Raw genomic sequence first — 19,434 nt, 5'->3', positions numbered from 1 at the left:
ATTGTTTCTATTTCTAAAGGGTAATGCTTTTTTATTTTAAACATCTTTAGTTAAGAATTAAAAATAACAATGGTATGTGGCTTAATTTATATAAATAAAATATAAAATAGCCAACCATTTTTATTTTTGAACACGATCCGTTAATCATTAGTTTTTAACCATTAAAAAACTAAAAAGATAGATTTTTAGGATAAGTTTCTATAAATACAATATTTTAAATTAATATATAAACCAATTTAGTTTTTTCAATTTGAAAAAAAAAAAAAAACTATAGTTTTTTTATATATATATGAAGATTTACCTATAACTTTGTTATTAAATATTTTGAATTATATATAAATTTAGTTTAAGATTTTGAATTATATATAAATTTAATTTATTATTTAAAATCTCTATCATCCATATAGGTTTAAGTGTCTATCATCAATATAGGTTTAATATTATTAAAAGTAACTCTATGTTTAATAGTGTGCCACATTCTCAATTTGACACTGAGTTCAGTCATCATGGTTTATCTGCTTACGACTTCACCCACAGCAGTCTCAGTGACCTGACACAAAAATAATCAGCATTCAGTGTGACTGTCTATCACTCGCAGTGATCTGACACAAAAATAATCAGCATTCAGTGTGACTGTCTATCACTGTTTCGAATGAGACGATCCTTCAGTTTTCACATAACTCTCAAAAGAACCCTAGAGAATTACGCCAATACTAAACTTTGGTTGCACTTGTAATTGCAGGTCACTTATTTAGTAAAACTTGTTCCACAATTATCATCAATGGGCACAGCCATCTTGTTTTGCACTTTAAGGAATGTTCTTTATCATTAAAACAAACACCCACGAGAGTATGAATGCCTGCCTACAATAAGTGCAAACATAAAATGCAAGTAGCTTTGCCAGAATATACACAAATTCGGCACGGTGAACATCAGTCCCTTAAGATCAAGTAACCATTAGAAAGGAGGAAATCGGTCGAGAGTGCTTGCTCAGAGTGTCTTACAAAGCGCACGGGAAACTCAAATCTGTTTGTAGAAGCTGGGAGGCTATGCTGACTAGCCCCCGGTTCTATGCGGAAAGGAAGATTACTGGGACGAGCGAGCAGTTGATATGCCTTGTTCAGGCTAATTCTGAGGGGAAGTCGGCAGAGGGTAAACGGTTGGGAGCACCTGCTAATGGGCTATAACTCTATTTGACCCTCTGCAGGGCGTCTGGGACGGGCTGCCTCTAATTCCCCAGTATTCCGATGGGATTCCCCTGTTTTGTCACTGCGTTTGGGTGGATCAGAAACATGTTGTAATTGGAGGATGGCATCCCTCTCACTGGGAGGCAACGAATTCTGTTTTTATCTATGATTTCAAGTCCAGTACATGGCGCAGGGGAGCCGATATGCCCAGGGTTCGATCCTTCTTCGCTTGCTCTGTTCCCCTTATCGGCTTATCTATGTTGCCGGAGGACATGATTAGAATAAAAACGCTCTGTTGGCTGCAGAGGCTTACGATGTGGAAGAAGACAAGTGGGAAATTCTGCCTCCCATGAGCCGAGAGCGAGACAAATGCCGGGGAGTCTTTATGGATGGGAATTTCACTGTGATAAGTGGATATGCCACAGAGTCGCAGGGTCGATTCGAGAGGAGTGCGGAAGTATACAATCCATTATCCCAGTACAGGCGTTTGGAGCAGAGTGGAGAACATGTGGAGTATTGGGGGATGCCCCAGGTCGTGTGTTGTTGCGTTTGGGAATTTGTATTTCTTCCATAGGCAACAAGTGATGTCTTATAATAGTAAAGAGAATGTTTGGGAAGTGGTGGCATCTCTTCCTGGAGATATGAATATTGTTAATTGCGCAACAGTGTGGTCTGACCAGATATTTGTAAGCGGTTCTGCTTGCAGTGATGGCGATCAGGTAACTAACTCTGAGCAAGGGCTTTGACCACCTCTTGTTTTTTAATATCAAAAGGCTACGTCTCAATACAAGTCCAAATGTTCTTAGATTATTTCGGCCAAAACATCAGTTGCCATAAATAAATACTCTTATTTACGGATGAAGAATCCAATTATGCCAAGAAAAGAGAATAATAACCTGTTAGGCTGTTAAAAACAATGTGCTAACAAAAATGTGCAAACTGCACATTTCACAAGTCAAGCACGTAACTGGGGATAAACATGAAACTCAAATCTCTCTAAATTAGTCCCAAAGTTAGTAGAAACTAGACAAGCTTTTACAATCCATTAATGAAACCACAACTTTAAATTCACTCAGAATATCCAACCATATCAAAATACAAAACATTGGTTGATCATATAACTACGCTCCATGAAATAAAATTTTGAAGATTAATTATTTGAATTCTTTCGGACAGCTCGAGAGATTCTGTGTCAATGTACAATGTAATATACAAAAGATGGACCAAACTGATGGAACTCTAGGTTTTTAGGTAAACCATAGCCTCCTCTGAAGTCAATGGCCAGAATAACCTAAGAACAAGTTGTTAACTTCCCAACATATATACGCGTGGTAAGGAGGAAAACATTCATACACCAGAAATGGTGAAAATATATTCCTAGACTTGAATCTACATTTCATGAACAGACGTGTCTCAAGACATGTTAACAAGGGACTATAATACAAAATGACAAAAGAAAAGGTTCTTCACATACTGACAAGTTGGGCTTCAAATGTCTAAAGGGGTACCCTTTAAGATCACAGGAAAACATGCAAATAAGCCAATTCTCCTGTCAATGCAATTTACTACTGGCTGGTCTAGATTAACCTGGCTCTGATGTTGTTCATCTTTTTAATAAATGCATGTGCCTGCACAACAGCTCTGAATAATACTAGCAACAAGTTAGCTGGATGGCGAAGGTTCTCAAAGATTCAAACTGAGACTATCGTTAGATTAAGGTTGCACCACCCTTGTTGTCGATTGCCCATGCAATCCAGGTGGAGTGCTAGTTGCAGGGCTAATAGGTCCTGCGGCTAATGGGATTGAAGGCTGGTGGATAGAAATTGGACGCATTTGACCAGAATGAACAGCAGTTGAACTCACAGAAGTTGATTTTGCATGTTGATTGCATTTACTGTGGATGTCAATCCACTGTTCTGAGTTCTAACACCAGAGGATAGTGCCATAGAAAGGTTTAGTCCACCTGGACCGCTCATCCCTTCTGCCATATCACCTCCTGAATTTTTCAGGCTTCCTGAAGACAGGATGATAGAAGATGCCTGAGGAGAAGAAGCATTGAAAGGGTTTCTGTTCTGAACAGATGTACATAAATCAGCAGGATTTTGTAACATTTGAACTCTATTTATCTGGTCTTGATTCAAGACATCTGCTCAAAAGTAGTCAAATAATCAGTAGCTGATCAGAGAAACACCTATATGCGACACACGCTTGGAAAGGTTTATGTCAATAGATTGCTAAATCACTAAATGAGGATTACTAAAAGATGTTTGTGGGAAATTTGATCCCTGCATTTGCTGTTTCTGATGGAGTCCCATGCTTGATGACCAGATTGAGGTGAAAACTAGGATTGTAGTACTGCTTGTTGCTGCAGATACAAACTATGGGTAGAGAGCAATTTCCGTGGATTGATATGATATGGCTAGCTCTTTAATCCAACTAGCTGTCCAGATGCCACTTACGCAGTAAGTTCTGTTCTGCAGCACTCAAGTTTATGAACGGAAAATTTCCATTCCATTCGAAGTTCCTCCACCAAAAACGCACACACTGGTAAAAAACAACAGTTTACAACTCATCAACCTTCGCATTGTGTTCCCTATAAACATAGTGGAAGAGCATCTACTGTTACCACATTTTTTCCATTTGCGACACTTCAACATAAGTTTTCGAGCATGCAGCTCTGCCTAATTATTGCTATTAAAACCTAAGTGCTCCTTGAAAGAGCATCTCAAAGTCGGAGAAATAAACAGAATATCACCCATGCCACATAGACTCAGATTCCTTTGACTTACCCCAGGGATAAGATTGATCTGTCTCCAGGATTCCAATATTTCATGTTCGCTTTGTGCTAGGCATGTGCTTAAGTCCATATATAAATATGATTTTATAAAATACTTCCAGTGGGAGTAAGTCATGTTCTCAAAGAGAATATGATTCCTTGTGATCCACAATGCCCAGCAAAAAGTACTTTGCAGTGCTCTATGATGAAGCAATAAGGATTCCTCCATCCACTTTTGAAAGCTTTCTGTAAGGTAGGATTCTTCCAAGAGGCCCAGGTACCTGTTAAGGAGGAGGCCTCCTTCCAAACTTCCTTGGCAAATATACAATCAAAGAGAGTACGCTGAAGAGATTCCTCCCATGATTTACAAAGTAAACTGAACCCAAATAAGCTTTCTTTTGTAATATAACCCAAGTGGGAGCTTTGTTTCTAAGAGCTAACCAGAAGAATAACCTGGCCTTCAAAGGAGTGGATTTTCCACAATGGTATTCAGTACCAACACTCTTCTCGAGGCTCTGCTATGGGCATGGCTTTGTAACTAGTGCACACTGTATAAACCTTGTAGGGGTTTGAGGCCAGACAAGTTCATCTTCTTGCAACCTTAATTTTATAGAACAAATAGATAACTATTCATCTTTGAGTCTCATTACTCTGTCAAATGTCCTTCAAGATCCAATTCTCTTGCCTGCATCCAACCCTGGTTCCAGAAAACAGCGCCGGAAGTTCAGGACCCGAAAAACTGCTAAAAATAGTAAATTGTGCTACAAATAAGGAAATTGAAAAAGCTTAAAGAAACAATGGTGGGGTCCAAGTGGACTTGGCAGGTGGCCACTAATATCCACTTGGATCAGCTATATTCCCACAAAATGCCTCCTTATTTATTTTAGTATCCATTTGTTCAATGTACTTAGAAATGCATAAAAGATCAATAAAGCTTTAGTGGATCTTAGCTATTAAATCCTCATTTTTTGGTGCAATTAATATGATGTTACCTTCTTTCATACCACTTCTGTTGGGCCATCTGAAACACTAATGGGAAGTTAATGCTCATGGTCGCTCTCAACATGAGATGATGGGGAGTAATTTATGTAGTACGATATTAATCATTTGATTCACACGATACCATATCAAGTGCTTCCTTTACCTTGAGGATTAGGCTTCCATCAATGAGCTTTCAATTAACCTTGAAATGAGGAAATGGTGGATTTACGTGAAGAATGAAGTAAAGTTGGTGAGGTGGCCTCTTGACGTGTCACATACAGAAAATTGTCATGCATAGGAATCAATGTATGCAGAAGGAATGGGTGTGTGGTTCCAATGCATGGAAGACAAGGATGCATGGATCAAAAGATGTTCATAGGTCTAATTGTGCAGGGGAACATATAGACAAAGTTCTTCCAAACACTCAAAATTGGCTAAGTATTGAGAGTGCAGAGAATATGTGTGTGGAGTGAGAATTTATTAATGGAAGTAAAGAGGGTGTCATATAATTATGATACAAATCTTCAAAATTGTTGTTATACAATAGGAGATTTAATTCACTATTTAAGTATTTTAAGAAAATATTAACTTTATTTTCGTCACACTCGTTGTAGTTTAAAAGATGAAATTTTACTACTTGGTTGTATATGGGGATATTTGAAATCACATAATCTATGACACTACTACCCAACACATGGATACAACCCAATTCATTATACTTTGCAATTTAGCATACTAGATAAAATCTTGGTAAAATCTTCAAAATTTCTTTTATAATTATTAGCATGAAGATAGTACCTTCATTTTTCAGGATGTAAATGTTTTTATTTTCATTATTATTTAAAAAGATAAGAATAATTAATTATAACTAATTATTATTTCAATTTTTTATAATTATATAAATAAAAAATAAAAAATTTATCTGTAAATATACTAAAATTTATTAAAAGATAATTATTATTTTAATATTATAAAATTTAACGTTAAAATAAAAAATATATAAAAATAATGCTAACTTTTAAATTTGCCCCAAGGGTTAGCTCAATTGGTCGAATTCTCGTTGCTAAGTACCTTTCCACTTGGGAGGTCACGGAGTTAAATCTCCTCAACGCCCTTGTGAGGTCACGGAGTTAAATCTCCTCAACGCCCTTGTGGTTAGGCCTCACCAGATAAGCCGATGAGTAGATCCCTTCGGGTGGATCTGCCCAGATAATTACCCGTGCATGTAACAACCACTTAGTGACCGTGAACCACAATTGAGAAAAAGGAATGCTAACTTTTTTTTTTTTTTTCTAGTTAAGACTAAATCTATTAAGTGAAAATATTGTACAAGAGGGTACATCTCAAAGAAGCAAGAACCGGCAACCGGAAATGACAGACCTGTCAACCTCGGTTCCGGAGAAGGAGCTATGCAAACAAGGAGCTACAACAAGACATATGAAACTGAGAGAAACAAAGAGAACTACCCTGCAAGGGTAGTGGTTCCAACACGAGGTTTTTTCCCTTTTCGATTCTTGACTGCAACCCAACCATTTTGAGGTGGATGAGCGATTACAACTTGAAGATTGGGATCTCCCACCGGCGTTCCTTTCTTGGGGAAACTCTCCTTTTCTGAATCTGAGGAGGAAGACAGATGGACACGTTTCTGAGCAATGGCCGAGTCAGAGGAAGGCGCCACACCATCGGTAGCGGGGGCCACGGGCGATGGGACCTGTTCCAATTCTTCATCGCTGCCTTCATCTTCTGAGGTGGAGGAACCAGGATCCACCACTGGAGGAGGAGAGCAGGGAGTCCAGCGCTTGGGCTTGGGCTTGGAAGCATTGGCTTTGCTCTTTTTTGCCGGTCGAGATGGACAAGTGTTCTGCAGATGCCCAGATTGATGGCAATGGCGGCACCGAAAAGCTGTATTCTCGTAGTCCAGAGTCTGGGTCCAGACAAGGTCGTTTATCTTAAGGTTGATTTGTTCTGGAAGACCTTTGCTCAGGTCTAACTCCGCACATAATCTTGCATATGAGTAGAGTCCTTTAGATTCTCGCCATAAGTCTCCACTGAGGAAGCTGCCCAAGGTGTCTCCTATAACTCTGAAGACACGAGTATTCCATAAGTGGGCAGGAAAGTTTGGAAGCCGAATCCATACCGGAGTCTTGGTGATGGTTGCAGTGTCTGGATCGAAGTCTGGGAACCAAGGGGTCAAGAATAACCCTGCATTTCCCATGAACCAAGGGCCCTCTTCTAAGGCATTTTCATAGTGCTCACTATCTTTGAATAAAACAATGAAATAGCCTTTCGAACAGAAAAATACCTTACAATTATGTGTCCAGTTTGCATGTATCCATGCGTAGAGATCCTGAGAACGCGGCCACAAACCATTAAATCTGCAGATGATGGCTCTTTCAGCGAATTCTTGTTGCTGCGAAGCCAGTTCTTCATGCATGAATTCAACAAAGGGAACCTCTTCGATCTTGTCCACCAGGAAGACCTTAGATTTAGGGGCTTCTGGTGGTTTGGGGTTCTCAGAGTGTACTGCATCCTTGTATGAGAAAGGCTTGGAGGAGGAAGTTTGCCCCCCTGCACCTCCTCTTAAACGAAGGTTCGCCACCACCACGCTGTTCCTAGAAATGCTGTAAGCAGAAAGAGGAAGATGGTCTTCAAGTTGTTTACCTTGAGAGAGAAGTCGCAGAAGGCTGGATGGAATCCCCAATCTGCATTCAAGCTGCAACTTGAGCTCCTGCACCAGATCTGAAGGACTCACCCATTGCATGCTGGTTCTGCCTGAAGGCTGAGAAATAAAAATCTGAAAGGGGTCAGATATAGGCTTGGACCCCATGTCAAAATGATTACAGATCTCTGGATCTGGCCAGAGCATGGCTTGCTGTGCCTGCTGGGTGGTTTGATCTGGCCCATCGCTATCAGATCTGAGACTGCGTATGCCTTTCTGAAAGTGGATGTTCGCCCCAGAACCAAATGGAGACCAGGCGAGTGAGGTCCACTGCACTGGTTCATGGCAGAAACCCTCAGTTATTTGACAGACCGAGATCCGGATGGCCAGAGCACATCTTCCGTGAAGGCTTGGGGAACTCGGCCTGTGCTTTCTGCCGCCGTCCTGAGGTCTGGGCTTCTTAGCTTGAAGAATAGCTGTAATAGCCCGCGCTGCCGTTGATGGAGAAGGAAGCCCCCGAATGAGCTTGGGCAGAGCAAGATCTTCCTCGCCAGCGGCAGAGGACCAAAGCAAGACAGAGTCCGTGGGCGTTGGGACGACGGCAGCTGACGAGTGCAACTTCAAGAGCCGTGATCTCTGTAATGGTTTCACTTTGTTGTTTGCTGCAGGGCGGAGCCTGGGCCGGGTAGCATCCGGAGCAGGGGAGGCGGCCACAACTTGGCTAGGGTTCATCGTCGGCCCGCAGAGATCCATAACTTTTAAACAATAAAAAGAATAAAATAAAAAATACGTAAATTTGGTATTTTCACAGTCATGTTCAAATCTAAATTTAAGTTCAAGTTAATTTTATAATATGTGTTTTCCACATGGTTCTAATGTTAAGACTTGCAAACAATATGGAGATTAAAAAATACATATTCTCTACAAATTATTTTAACATTTATAAATATTTGATCAGGTAAGAGTAGGCCCTTCTATTAAGCTTAGCCAAAAATACATAATTTACAAGTAGCCGCACCCGCTCTGTGAGAGTTCAACAGTCAGCAGGGCAGGCCGAACCAAAGCATTCACCCAAAACCAAGAGAAACTTAAATAGGAAAATCGGAGAGAACCGCCAGACAGTTAAGGCACAAGGCCATCTGGTAGTGCTGTCGTGCAACAAATGAACCTAGAATTCCTTAGAGAGCTAGTCCATCGAACCGGAGGTCACAAAAGGCCACAAATGACTCACCGTGGGTCCACAAGAGGTCCCACCACAAGCCAAGCTTAAAACTATCAAACGGACTCGATGAAAATTAAAAGCATAACACTCTAATCTTTTTTCGGGTCCGACCAACTAGCACAAACAAATCGCCGCCGTTGATCAACTGACTAAGATCCAACGGTCTTCGTGAATATCGGGAGGACGAGAAGCGCGAGAGTTAACCGCCCGATGAGGGCGGTTTTCTCTCACCTCGCCCCGCCACGCGTCGCATGAAGAGTGGAATCGGAGCCAATCTCAAAAAAACCAGAAACCATTTGGACCCCGCCCAATATACCACTTGTGGTTTTGGAACGGTTTTGGAACGGTTGTTGCACGGAAAAACAAACACGTCCTTTCACCACGTGTTGTCCTTCAATTCCGTCCAGCAGCCACATCTTGAGCCAATCCCATCCACCTAGATTCTCTATCAAACACCAACTAAGCAATATGAAAATGGACACCTCATCCTGTGGTGCTATCCGAGTCAATCCTTTCATCATTCAATCAAAAGAATTCTAGACTATGGAAAACAACCAAACCAAGGTGGGTTAGACTGCCTGGGGTTCTCCATCCACCCACCAGTCTTCTAAGTCCCCTTGATCTATCCTGTTAGTCCATAGTTCCATATCCTGGGTTGCTAGACAGAGATAGTCCTCCCACAATTTGCCTGGAGGTAACGAATCCCAAGCATACCTAGAATCCCTGTCCCTATTGGTGACTCCTTCATTCGCCAATCGATCTGCTAACATATTAGCTTTCCTTTTCACATGAACAAATCTGATAGTTTTAAGGGTTCGTAGGTGAGAGTAGATGCGGTAAAAAACCTGCAGAAGCTTCTAGTGCTTCGACACTTTATTTGGAGAGGTTCCATTACTAATTTTCTTAGTCGCTCTAATAATTAATTCTGAATCCGCTTCAATTATAACATTGTGTGAACTTGAATCCACCAGGATTTCCAAGCATTGCTCTAATGCCATGAGCTCAGCCATGTTATTAGTGGCCTTCCCCAAGTGGCCATGGAAGATTTTCTGTATTTGTCCCTGATCATCTCTTATGGCACCCCCAAAGCCCACTAATCCTGGGTTGCCCTTAGCTGCTCCATCAATATTAACCTTTAAGAAACCATAAGGAGGGGGCTTCCAAATGTTAACACCTTTATTTATTAGGCTCACTTCCTTTATTATTCCCAGAGGACTGATAGACTGGAGACCCAAGTGAAGTATAATTCTCTCCTCTTGGGGCAGAGGAGGATCTTTAGGAAGGGTCCTCAACAAGCTTCTTATTGTGTCTTTGAGCTGCCTTAGAATTTGATCAATTATGTGTTGGGGCATGCTTGTTTTTTTTTTTGAAGATCCAACTATTGCGCTCTTTCCAAACATTCTAGATGACAAAGCCTGGAACCAGAATCCAGGCTTTATTAACAATCTCATTCCCTGAGAAGTTTTTCCTCCAGTTCTTCAGAGTGTTGGATATGCTGAGACTATCCCTATCAGTTTGTCTAAAAATGGAGGCCACCCAGTCCCACACCTTTGAAGTGAAAGGACAGAGGTTGAGAAGGTGTTCAATCGTCTCCTCATGAGCGCCACATAGGTAACATTTGGAAGGCCCAATGAAGCCTTTCTTAAGGAGATTCTCCCAAGTTAAGATCTTCCTTTGATGCACTAGCCAGATGAATAACTTTATTTTCATCCAATGTGGACTTTGCCAAAGTTTCTTCCAGCCTTGATCAGGATTCACAAAGTTAAATCCTGTGACTTCCTGTTTAGCCTCTTTGAGGTTAAAGTTACCTTCGGTATTCTTTCCCCATCTTAATTGATCTGATGAGGAAGATATCAGAATCCTTCTATGCTCTAGATCCTGGGTGAGAGCTTCTGCCTTGGTCTTCAGCGGGTTTTCATCACTGTATCCTAGATCCTTCCACTTCCTCCATTTTCCATTATTCCTTCCCTGGTCCCAGAAGTCTTTTACCAAAACCATACCTTTGCTATCTGTGTCACTTTTGAGAGCTGCAAGTTCATCCCTATAGAGGTTGGGTTCCTGTTGCCAGTTGTCTTTCCAAAATCAAGCAAGGTCCCCTACTCGAATTTCCCAAAAGCAATGTTGCTGAACAATATTTTTATTATCCTAGGTAAGGTTCCAAATATGGGAGCACCTGATTTGCCCTGACATTCTAATGTGATCCTTCTCTTGCCAGTACTTGGCATACTTTTGTTTCCAAAGCTTAGCCCAGGGGGCATTCGGTTCCTTAATCCATCTCCACCAAAGCTTGGCTCCTGAAACTTTGCTAAGGGTCTCAGGATCATGAAGCCCCAATCCACCATGGCTCTTGGGCTTATAGAGCTTGTCCTAGGCTACTAAAGCCCACTTCTTTTTCTCTTCCCCTCTGCCCCACAGAAAGTCCCTTTGTATGCTTCTTATTTGCTGCTTAATACCTTGAGGAGCAGGAAGAGCTGAAAACATGAAAATGGGAATGGCCTACAAGACCGCCTGTGTGAGCACAAGGCGCCCTGCCAAATTTAGTGACCTGCATGTCCATTTTTTGACCTTGTCCTGAAGTTTATTTAATATTGGCTCCCACACTTTCTTGCTTAGAGGTTTGTCAGTAAGAGGAATGCCCAGATATTTGGAAGGTAGTTGTTCCCTTTGAAATCCAAGAATTCTGGTAATGTTTCTCTGAATAGCAATATTAGTGTTAAAGAAAAAAACTTTGGACTTGTTGAGGCTTACCTCTGTGCCTGCTACCATAACAAAGTCATTTAAGATGTTTTTGATTGCTCTAGCTTCCCTGACTGTGGGTATGCCCTGCAACATTGTATCATCCACAAATTGTTGATGAGTGTTTTCCTCTCCATCCGCGGTAAGTTTGATACCCTAAATTTGTCCTTCAGCATTTGCCATTTTGATTGCTCTACCTAGTCCTTCCATCATGAGGACGAAGAGGAACGATGAGAGCGGATCGCGTTGTCTGAGTCCTCTGGAGGGTGTGAAGGTCCTTGATGGAGCTCCATTAAGCAGTATGGAAAAACTAGTCGTGGTAACTAATGCCATCACCCACCTTATCCAATTCTGGTCAAAACCATAGGCTTTTAGAATTGCTCTTATGTAAGACCAGCTTAATTTGTCATAGGCTTTCACTAGGTCCAATTGAATGATCATACCAGCTTGTTTGTTGCTTTTGAGAGAGTGTACCACCTCATGAGCTTGGATGATATTGTTGAGGATTTGTCTTCCCTCCACATAGCCTGTTTGCTCCTCTGAGATGAGAAAGGGTAGAAGTGGCTTGAGTCGATTGGCTATTACTTTGGAAATAATTTTATACACCACATTACATAAGGGTATGGGCCGAAAACCCTCCAATGTCTTGTACTATTGTGTGGTCAATGTTGGGGTCTCTTGGCCCATAAATTAAGAATAAGGAAATGCTCCACTTAGGAGGTCATTTTGCACTAACCTCTTTGAAAGAAACAATAGTAGAACCAAGGGGATGGCTTGAGCTTGCTCTAGAAGGAATACCATCTAGCATGGAGGATTTTCTAGGGATACCTCATGCATAGTGAAGAGGAACAACTACCACCATAGTAGAGGGGGGATTTGGCTAACTAAAAATCATCCAAGATAATAAATCTATGTTGAAGGGGGAGAGGAGGAAGAAATAAGACTCGTGGAAAGAGCTAAGGGTTATATAGACAGGTGAAGAAAACTTAAAGTATCGAGGAAAATACCCTAGCCACCATGCACCGGGATTATAATAATACTATGAATTTACTCCTGAAGTTACTCGAAGAAAATATAATTATGCTCCTTCTCAAAGCTCTACCATTTATATAAAACAATGTTAACAATATTAATAATAATTCACAATTTAATAACATTATACATTCACAAATCATTCTCTAGTCCTCAGAAAGAATAATAATATATTATATTAGATTGAGTCATACTAATTGTTGAGTACTAAACTCATCTCCCTTAAAGTGATCAAATTTGTAATGAGTATTAAAGCTATAATAGTTTGAAAGAATATAAATGTAATCGTGTCTTCATTGCTTCTCTATTTATAAATCATATTCTTGTACCCATGTTATAATCTGATATAATTTTAGGTTATCTTTGCATTATAGTTTATTTTGTATTTTGATATGAGATATTATTTATTTGTCTTAAAATTGATCTAATACATCACACTTGTGTTGATATTAATTATGAGAGTGATTGTATACTTATCCATGTTGTTTAGATATGAGTTTTGAAGAGTCAAAGGCTACCCTCATCAATCTCTTCATTTATTGAAGTTTTGATTAGTAAATCTATCCTCATCAAACTCTTCATTTATTGAAGTTTTGATTAGTAATATTTTTTATTTCCTTTATTTGCATGGTTGGTAAGTTATGTAAAATTATATTGAAAGATTCTTCATCTAGTACTAAAGATTAGGCTACATGGCTATGATTTATAGGATTCATTCAATTTAATCACTATTGAGTTTATTCATCCTCCATATTTAAGGATTTACTTTTACCTTCACATGGAGAGTATTTATCCCAAAGAAAAAATACCAATCTATATTCAACATTATCAAGGAGTGCAAACAAATGCTTATGACAAAATGTGTTCAAAGGGTGAAGATAGATTCTTAAAAAAAAAAAATTCAAAATTCAATGTTCCGTAGGAATCTAATCCATAAAAAATGTTTTCATACAATCCATATTCATATTTTATGTTAGTAAAGATAATATTCCATAATAATGTTGCTTGATGTTTAATGAGGTAATTAAAATCAAATTCTAACATAAAAAATAAATATTGTATATTCTTAAATTGAATAGATCTATCCTATATAAGATTGCATTTCATAATGCAAATGCTATAGTTAGTAAACACAAGAAATAATTCTAATATATACTACCACTAAACCAAACTATAAAATCCTTATAATAAATAAATAAAAATTATTGGAAAAGCAAACACGTTGAAGCCCAATAATTGATGAATTAGTTTCAAAGGGCATACAAGCCCGAGCCCAACAATAGAAGAATTAGTTTACCTATGACCATAACATTGTTACATGACACATTCTTCCTTCCTTTTCAAATCTCAAAGAATTTAACAAATGTTAAATAAATCACAAGCATGTTATTGTTATAAACATTTCTTGACAAATTTTAGGCCTATCAGGACACCTATAACAACCTCTACTTAAGGATACCCTTTAATATGTGATACATTGCTCATTAGGAAGAACCATTAAACAATGCAAATAGTTTATACCTTAATATATTGTTATATCTGTGAGAAATTGCCTTTTACCAAGTGCCATTCAATAGTAGGTTACATAGAAGACAATCATTAGGAAAATTGTCTAGACTACTGAGAAACATATGACTATATGTTACATTAGTATGTTTCTAGTTTCTTTGGTGCAAAGGCTAGCCTATGATATTGGAGAGCTATAATTGTCTTCAATAGGAGCATTTGTACACAAATTCAATTAAAAAAACAAATTATCGATAAAAATATATATTCATAAATAAACTCAAAATTATTTTCCTGATTAAATTATTTTTTCATTAGCATTTTCAAATATTGTTTGGATTACCTTATGTTAATTTAAATCTTATTTTCATAAAGGTTTCTCCAAATCAAATCTTAGAGACCCATTACACTATCAAACTAAGAATAGAGAGCTCACCAAGAGCTAGATGTGTCTCCTATATCAGAGAACAAGCGCTTAAGCATCAAATGATTCCTCGTATGAGTCAGGCATATGAATACAAAGTTCAAATATAAGTCAAATATAGAAACAAGGAAGTGGTCAACTATTTGCGAGCATTGTTTCTATTTTATTAATTTATACAATTAAAGGAAAACATTCAAATAATAATGTTAAATCAATGAGGGATGGAGAGAAAGATGCCACAACAATATATTGGCAATGAATTAAGATTAACCCTAACCATTTTTATGCCATAGAATCCTCCTAAGCACATGATGGCTGAGAAAATAAATAATACACAATAGTATAATGCCTTAAACTTTATAGGCTCGTCTTAGCCATTCATGAGGTAATGAAGGTGGTACATTAAGGACTTACTATCCAATGGTTTTCAAAGTAGCATAATTTTTGTTTCTTGTTTTTAGATTTTTCTAATTATATATACTAAGTTTCTTATTTTTGTGTTTTAATTAATGATTATTAAATAAGTAATTCAATATATACACTAGATAGGTAATCTAACTTACATGTTAAACAAAAATAAGATTTGCAAACTTTGGTTTGGCATAGGAAAAAACAATTATATTCACTTATATTCTTTTTACATTTTGAATTCAACCTGCAAAATCCTCATTTGTAGTTGTTGTCCATGATGCTTTCAAATTCCTCATGCAGTTATTGAACTTCACAAAAATTGATTAATTCCCCATTTCCTTAACTTCTAACAATGAATTTTAGGTGTAAAAGTCTAAATAATTAAAGATGGAAAGGAAGAATATTGCAAACTCAATCATATGTGACAACTTTGTGCAACATCCCAACCTGGTACAACACCACCGTTGATATACATGATTTTCTTTTGACTTAATTGTATATTCATTCAAATAACATATTAAAACAAAAAATGCCTGTAAAGTAGTCTCTATCGACTAAGTTTGAATATAAATGTATGTTAATTTAGACAAAGACTAATAACAAATACATTATTGAAAATAAAATATAGTAAATTTTAATATTAATATCAATTATTACTTAAATATACACCATTTTATACAACAAGTACTAATGCTATTATAGTTCCAAGTATTTAATGCATAAGCTACACAACATCACAACAAAGCACTATTTTTATTGGAAAAAAGTTCAATAAATTAAAATATATAGCATAAAACAAGCAAAAAAGTTGTCCTTGTTTCTAGCATCTGATGCATATCTTTAAAACTAAAAACATGGCATGGTGTTTGAACCTTTGACTCTACCTCATGGATTGTTCAAGCTTATTAATAAAAAACCACTCTAAACCTAATAAAATTTTGATATTGCTTTAAAGTCTATGTCAAGGTAATCTAAAAACCTAAAACAATCCCTACTAGCATATAGATCAAGTTCAAAAAAATTTACTATGTGTAAATTACAAGCACTGACAATGGTAGGAATTTGGAAGAATGCAAAACTACTATGCAATATTTAGTTTTAACTTTTTAGTAATAAGCCAATGGTTTGCCTGCACTAGCTAAGAAACTAGGTTACAATCCTCTGCCTTTAGTAATTCCCTCCATTTTGACTTTGTTACCCCAATTTTCGCTACCTCCTTGCGTTTAGTTGCTCTCTGCTGCTCACCACCCTCATCGCCCTTAGGTGACACAGTGTAGAGCTTGATGGCCCGCTTCAAACCCTCGAGTCTGGTATTAGGATTGGCACGTGAAGTAGTCTTCAAACCAATTTCGGCACATGAAATAATTGGCATCGACCATCCAGAGTTTATGGTCGAAACCTAAGGATTGGACTCCCGAAAACTGCTAGTCGCTGTCTTTTCTGTTTCATCATTAATTTCGTTCTCCATAACCCCAAACTCTATCTGCATTTCACCAACAGAATTCTGGCTATCTAGAAAAATTTGAAACACCAGGGTCTGCACGTGAAGCAATTTCCAACCCTTGTTCGCTTAAAGGAAAATACCATTCAGAAACTGTGGCATGAACCCTTGCACTGGACTCCCCAAAAACAATAGTTGTCCTCCTCATTCTGAGAGCCTCATCATTAATTTCAACCTCCATACATAGTTTCGCTAATTCTCCACAATTTGAATTCAAAATCCCAATTTTTTATGGGGTTTTAATCTTAGGTTTCTGCTCTCTTTTCTTCTTCTTACCACCCTTATTACAGTCATGTAGCACAACTTGGGACTTCCGGCGTCCTTCCCCTCTTCTTACCCTGGTCTCTAGTGCTCCCAGTAGCCCTGAACACCATTGGCTAGTTGGGGCACTGCAACTATTTAGGATACCAGAGGTCGCCCGAATCCTTATCAGTCTCTGATGCCTCTATTTTCCCTGGCCAGTTTTGAAATAAAAATTAGCAATATGACCAACCAACACCTCTAACGAATTTGCAAAATTCTCTTCACCCATTTTTCACAAGGTCACCTAAATCAAAAAGTTACATTTGTTATAAGATTTGTTTTGTGATCGTTGGGTTCAAGTTCAAAGGCAAAATATTTTAACTTCAAAAATGCTATATCAAAGCTCATTATAAATACTGCAAAAATGAAAAGGTGCCATTATGACATTTCACTTTTATGAAGAGATGCCACCATTGTTTCTATTTTTAAAAGGTGATGCTTTTTTATTTTAAACATAGTTAGTTAAGAATTAAAAATAACAATGATATATGGCTTAATTTATATAGATAAAATATAAAACAACCAGCCTTTTTTATTTTAAGCATGGTCTGTTAACCATTAGTTTTTAACCATTAAAAAAACTTAAAAAATAAATTTCTATAAATAAAATAGTTAGTAAGTTAATATATAAACAATTTTCAATTTGAAAAACAAAATAAATTATAGTTTTTTTTCTATATATGAAAATTTACCTATAACTTTGTTATTAAAAATTTTGAATTATATATAAATTTAATTTATTATTTTAAGTGTCTATTAGTATAGGCCAGCTTACACATTAGTTTGAAGGACACGTCAACACATCATCATGAATTAAAACTCAAAAAATCAAATTTAATGTGCAAAAACTAAAATCATAAAGATTAAAAAGGAAAAAATTGAATTGTTTATTGAAAAACTATTGTGTTAGTTGTTATTTTCATCGAACCAATTTGTGGAGCTCAAATACTTGCTTATGTACAAGTTATTTTGAAAAATAATTAGCTTTTAATTTTTAATTAGTAAAACTGAAAACTCAAATGTAACTCTATGTTTAATAGTGTCCTATATTCTCAATTTGACACTGGGTTTAATCATCATGGTTTATCTGCTTATGACTTCACCCACAGTAGTCACATGACTTGTCACAAAAATAATCAACATTAAGTGTGATTGTCTATCACTGTTTCAATAAATTAAAATATATAGCATAAAACAAGCAAAAAAATTGTCCTTGTTTCTAGCATTTGATGCATGTCTTTAAAACTAAAAACAGGGCATGGGGTTTGCACCTTTGACTCTACCTTATGGATTGTTCAAGTTTATTCCAATATATGATTGAATAAAAAACCACTCTAAACCTAATAAAATTTGGATATTGCTTTAAAGTCTATGTCAAGGTAATCTAAAAACCTAAGACAATCCCTACTAGCATATAGATCAAGTTCAAAAAAATTTATTGTGTGTAAATTACAAGCACTGACAATGGTAAGAATTTGGAAGAATGCAAAACTACTATGCAATATTTAGTTTTAACCTTTCGGTAATAAGCCAATGGTTTGCTTGCACTAGCTAAGAAACTAAGTTACAATCCTCCGCCTTCAGTGATTCCCTCCATTTTGACTTTGTTACCCCAATTTTCGCTACCTCTTTGCGTTTAGGTGCTCTCCGCTCCTCACCACCCTCATCGCCCTTAGGTGACACAGTGCAAAGCTTGATGGCTCGCTTCAAACCCTCAAGTCTGGTATTAGGATTGGCACGTGAAGTAGTCTTCAAACCAGTTTCGGCATGCGAAATAATTGGCATCGACCATCCATAGTTTATGGTCAAAACCTGAGGACTGGACTCCCGAAAACCGTCAGTCGCTATCTTTTCTGTTTCATCATTAATTTCGTTCTCCATAACCCCAAACTCCATCTGCATTTCACCAACATAATTCTGGTTATCCAGAAAATTCGAAACACCAGGGTCTGCATGCGAAGCAATTTCCAACCCTCGTTCGCTTAAAGCAAAAGACCATTCAGACATTGTGGCCTGAACCCTTGCACTGGACTCCCCAAAAACAGTGGTTGTCCTCCTCATTCTGAGATCCTCATCATTAATTTCAACCTCCATACAGAGTTTCGCTAATTCTCCACAATTTGAATTCAAAATCCCAATTTTTTATGGGGTTTTAATCTTAAGCTTCCGCTCTCTTTTCTTCTTCTTACCACCCTCATTACAATCATGTAACACAACTTGGGACTTCCGACTTCCTACCCCTCTTCTTACCCTGGTCTCTAGTGCTCCTAGTAGCCATGAACACTATTGGCTAGTTGGGGCACTGCAACTGTTTAGGATACCAGAGGTCGCCTGAATCCTTATCAGTCTCTAATGCCCCTATTTGCCCTGGCCAGTTTCAAAATAAAAATTAGCAATCTGACCAACCAACACCTCTAACGAATTTGCAGAATTCTCTTCACCCATTTTTCACAAGGTTGCCTAAATCAAAAGGCTACTTTTGTTATAAGAACTGTGTTGTGATTGTCGAGTTCAAGCTCAAAGGCAAAATATTTTAACTTCAAAAATGCTATATCAAAGCTCATTATAAAAACTGTGATAATGAATGGGTGCCATTATGACATTTCCCTTTTATGAGGAGATGCCACCATTGTTTCTATTTCTAAAGGGTAATGCTTTTTTATTTTAAACATCTTTAGTTAAGAATTAAAAATAAC

At 37.7% G+C, this 19,434-nt stretch overlaps 1 pseudogene; it reads left to right on the top strand.

Moving 5' to 3' along the window:
* The first annotated feature begins 506 nt into the window (after positions 1-506).
* Positions 507-2,058, top strand: LOC149205535 (F-box/kelch-repeat protein At1g80440-like; annotated as a pseudogene).
* The last annotated feature ends 17,376 nt before the right edge of the window (positions 2,059-19,434 follow it).

This window comes from Pinus tabuliformis, chromosome 1_2, assembly GCF_031772625.1.
Source record: "Pinus tabuliformis cultivar Carrire ecotype Pingquan chromosome 1_2, CPIR1, whole genome shotgun sequence".
NCBI classification, from domain to species: Eukaryota; Viridiplantae; Streptophyta; class Pinopsida; order Pinales; family Pinaceae; genus Pinus; species Pinus tabuliformis.
The sequence above is the reverse complement of the archived record's forward strand: the minus strand, read 5'-3'. Positions and strand labels throughout refer to the sequence as shown.